Below are 4619 nucleotides of genomic sequence, written 5' to 3' on the forward strand. Positions count from 1 at the left end.
AGAGTTTCCCTAGGATTGAGGTAAGACTGATGGGCCTATAGTTGCTTGGGTCCTCCCTCCTCCCTTTTTTAAAGATGGGGACCATGTTGGCTATCTTCCAATCATCTGGCACCTCGCCCGAGCACCACGAGCGCTTGTAAAGCCATGCCAAGGGCCCTGCAATAACCCCTGCTAGCTCCCTCAACACCCTGGGGTGTACAGCATCTGGACCCACTGATTTGAACACGTCCAGCCCCTCCAGAAGCTCTCTAAGCCGCTCCTCCCCAACCTGAGGTCTGAAGGCATTCCCCTTGAGTCTGTCTTGCATCACGGTGGGGAAGTCCTGGTCCCTGCACAGGAAAGTGGAGGTAAAGAATTGGTTAAAGAGGTCTGCTTTCTCCTCTGGTGCAACCACCAGATTGTTCAGAGAATCTTGCAGGGGTCCCACATTTCCCGGTGCTTTCTTCATCCTCCCTATATATTTGAAAAAGGACTTTTTATTATCTTTGATTTTGGATGCTAGTCCTAGCTCTATGTCCGCCTTAGCTTTCCTGACAGCCTGCCTACAGGCCCGAGCAGAGGAGGTATACTCCTCTTTGGAGATAGTATCCCCCTTCCACCGGTTGTATGCTGCCTTTTTGGCAATCAGGCATTCCTGGACGCCCTTGGTGAGACAGGGGGGCTTTTGGGCACTCTTGCCCCCCTTGTTTCTTGTTGGTCTGATCACCCCTTGGGCCCTGAGTATCGTCTCCTTAAGGAATGACCACTCATCATGGGCCCTGAGTTCCTCTGCTCTTGAGAGCCTCAGAGCCTCTTGCACTAATCTCAGCTCATTGAAGTTGGCCCTCTTGAAGTCTAGGGTTACCGCCTCGCTACAGGCCCTTGACACCCTGCGCTGGATGGTGAATTCCAGCAAGTGATGATCGCTATCACCCAGGTGGTCAAGAACCTGGAGGCCCCTTTCCAGGTCGTCACCTATGGCCAGGACCAGGTCCAACAGGGCATTTCCTCTGGTGGGACTGTGCTCCTCCTGAATTAAGTAGAGGTCCTGTATCTTGGCCAGGAACCTCCTGGAATGGTCCAACCTGGCTGACTCGTTCCTCCCAGCAGATATCCGGGTAATTTAAATCCCCCATGGCAAATAGATCCCTTGCCTTAAGTGCCTCTGCAAGCTGGCCCAAAAATTCGTGGTCCAGCTCCTCCCCTTGGTTGGTGGGTCTGTAGTAGACCCCCACCATCAAATCCCTCTCCCCATGGCCCCCTTGTATCTTGACCCAGAGCACTTCAGCTTGCCCCTCCTCTGACCCCATTCTGCTGGCAGAGGATGTGTATTGCTCCTTGACATAGAGTGCCACACCCTCACCTTTCCTTCCTTCTCTGTCCTGCCTGTAAAATCTATAGCCTCTAATGCTAACTAACTGCTCAGTCGTGGGATGAATCCCACCATGTTTCTGTAAGCCCTATTATACCTGGGTCTGAACTGGGTATTCTGAGGACAAGTTCCTCCTGTTTGTTCCCCATACTACGAGCATTGGTATATAGGCATTTAAGGCCTTGCCTACCTGTGTGTGCCACCCCCTGATTTGGGAGACTGTCTGGATTCCTGTTTCTTACCTGGGCACTCCTTGCATTTGTCACCTGTCTTGCTCAGGTGGTGTCTCCTCGTCTTCCTGCAGTCCCCTCCCCCAGTGAGGCTAGTTTAAAGCTCGCTGTATGAAATCAGCCAACCTGGAAGAGAAGACATGCTTACCTTTAGGAGAGAGGTGAAGCCCACCCTACCCCAGCAAGTCTCTCACCCGAAAGCATGGGTCATTATCTAGGAACCCAAGGCCTGCCTGGTGGCACCAACTGCATAAGGGCCAGTTGATCTTGCCAATGCAGGCCTCGTGTCACTGTCCCTGCCTACTCACCAGAAGAAGAGAAGAGAATACCACCTGTGCCCCCGTCTCCTTAAGCTTGTCCCCCAGAGCTTTGAATTCCTTCATAATGCAGTCAGGGTTGGCCCTGGCCACATCATTCATTCCCACGTGGATGACAACCATGAAGTACTGGTCTGCAGGTTGGATGTAGGCCAGGATCCTCTCCGTGAGGTCCGTAATCCGAGCCCCAGGCATGAAGCAGACCTCTTGTGTCATGGGGTCAGGCCGGCAAATGGGACCTTCCAGTCCTCATAGAATGGAGTCTCTGATGACTGCTGTTCTGCCTCTCTTTTTTACCACTTTTATTAGTTTCTTGACAGTCTCCTACATGTAGGACCTGATGACTCCTAAGTATTTACTGCCACCAGCGGCACCTCCTTCTACTTATATCAATGCCTCTTTTATGTATTGAATGATACTCTCAGGGTTGAATATCAAATGCCTTTGTAAACAGTAAGAGCATTAGAGCCTAAGCAGGAGTGTTAAGAGTCTTTGACCCAAGTACCTATTTTCATGCTATTGTCATGTAATCTTTCATTTCAGCATCTAACTGCTTGTTAGCTTTGGAACATGCTTCCTCTGCCTTTCCCCTCACCTCCCCACTCTCTCTTTAGGAAGGCTCACTATTGCATTTAGTATTTATGGTTTAAAAAGATACTGCAAAGAGTGGGGCACAATAATGTGGAGTAAGGTCATTCCATTTCTTTTCTTTGGTAGCTGAAGTTTGTTATTGGGCTGCAGTTCTGATGGAGCAATTGTGACTGCTGTTCTGCCTCTCTTTTTTACCACTTTTATTAGTTTCTTGACAGTCTCCTACATGTTGGATCTGATGACTCCCAAGTATTTACTGCCACCATGGGCACTCTTTCTACTTATATCAATACCTCTTTTATGTATTAAGGGCATGTCCACACATGCAAGCAGGTGAGCTTACAGCAGCTCAAATAGAAGTGGTGCAAATTTGAGCTGGGCCTTTTTGCTTCAGTGCATGTACTCGGATGTGCACTTTTGGTGTGAAGGAAATTGTGCCACTTGGGTCAAAATAACCCTGCCTGGCTCCTCCTGGATCTGCAGCCAGGGGGAGCTAGAGCCCAGGGCAGCACCTGTGCTATCCCCAGCAGTATAAAAAGCTGCTCTGTCCTGGCCTCAGCAGTGTAAAAAGCCACCCTGGCAAGTAACTCAGGGCTACAAGCTCTCAGGAGCTTCTGAGGCCCAGCCAATTGGTACCTGGGGACACTACCCCTTGTGCCAGCTGGACTGCTGAAGCATCCCTGAGAGTTCCCTGCACCCTTTATCCACTGCAGCAGTCTGGCAGTGGGGGCTGCAGCCTGGCTGTGACCTGCTGCACACCTGCCAGACCCGGATGGGGATTGCACAGCCAGTAGGAGCTGTCCCTCTGGGCCAGCTGCCAGTGGGATGTGGTTGCAGGGTTGGCCTCTGTGCAGCACTACTGCCACGTGTGCCCCCTGCCTGGCCATCTGGGCAGCTATCGCCCGGAAGATGTTCCGGGTGTGGTGGCCTGCTTTGAGCTGTCAAAGCATGTCCTCCTGGCCCCATTTGACCAGGAGGTCAGCCACAGCTAGATGGGTCCAAGATGCCAGCTCTAAGCAAGCAGGGTCCTGCCACTGGCCTCCCTAGCAGGAATTCTGGTGTTCCCTATTGGAAAAATGAAAAATCCCTGATAAAAAAAATCCCAAAGTCACTCTGTAAAATACCCCCAAATCCATGTTCCTCCACAAGTAAAACAAAAGACCACTAAAAAGAGAGAGAGACAGAGACAGCGATCAGTTGGAGAATGTTTTATTGATGTATCTTACAGTGTTAAAGCAAGTCTCTTATCATAATAATAAAGTGATCTGTAATACATGTCTCATGAATACATCATTTGCTACCCTCCCACAGGGTGAGAGCCCCCACACAAGGGGTTCAGCCCCTCCAACAGGGGATTCAGCCCCTAAACAAGGGGTTCAGCCACCGAACAAGGGTTTCAGCCCCCCAAGAGAGAGTTCAGTCCCCATATAATGCTACGGCCCCCCAACAGGGGGATTCAGCCCCCACACAAAAGGTTCGGCCCCGCAACAGGGGTTTCAGTCCCCACAGAAGGGGTTTAGCCCACCCAAAAGGGGATTTGGCCCCTACACAAAGGGTTTGCCCCCCCAGCGGGGGTTTGGACACCACACAAGGGGTACAGGCCCCCAACAGGGGCCAAATGGCCCCTGCAGGAGCTACCACCCCCCCCACAAGGCCCATACGCCCTCCAGCCCCCAATTGCTGCCCCACCTGGCCCCATCCCCCACAAGCTGCTGCAGCCCCCCCAATGGTTGCCCCACCCAGCCCTACCCCCCAAATTGCACCCGTAGGTCCCCATGGCTACTCCCACAACCCCAGGAATTGTCACTTAAAAAAATAACCCCAGAAAAAAAAAGGGAAAAAAAGCATCTGCTTACCTTAGAAGCAGGGATTGGCGGGGGGCTCCAGGGCCTCCTGGCAGAGTTCCCTGGGCAGCACAGGACAGCAGAGGGGAAGGAGATCTCAGGCTGGGGTCTCTGGGACTGTCAGCCTGCCCCGCTTTGTGTGGGCGGGGCCCCAGTTAGTGAGATGGCAGCTGAACTGCAGGTAAGTGCAGGGTTGTTTTTGTTTGTTTTTTTAAACTATGGGATGGGGAGCTTGGAATTGGGGGGGTTTGGAAGGGATGGGGCTGGCCAGGGCAGGGGTTGGGGG

General features: G+C 52.1%; 1 protein-coding gene across 1 annotated transcript in view; it reads left to right on the top strand.

Moving 5' to 3' along the window:
- The window catches only part of GRIK2 (glutamate ionotropic receptor kainate type subunit 2), a 654323-nt gene that overhangs the window by 148359 nt on the left and 501345 nt on the right, over positions 1–4619 (top strand). The window lies entirely within an intron of this gene.

The sequence above is a fragment of the Crocodylus porosus genome, unplaced genomic scaffold (assembly GCF_001723895.1).
Source record: "Crocodylus porosus isolate Cpor-Errol unplaced genomic scaffold, CroPor_comp1, whole genome shotgun sequence".
NCBI lineage: Eukaryota > Metazoa > Chordata > Crocodylia > Crocodylidae > Crocodylus > Crocodylus porosus.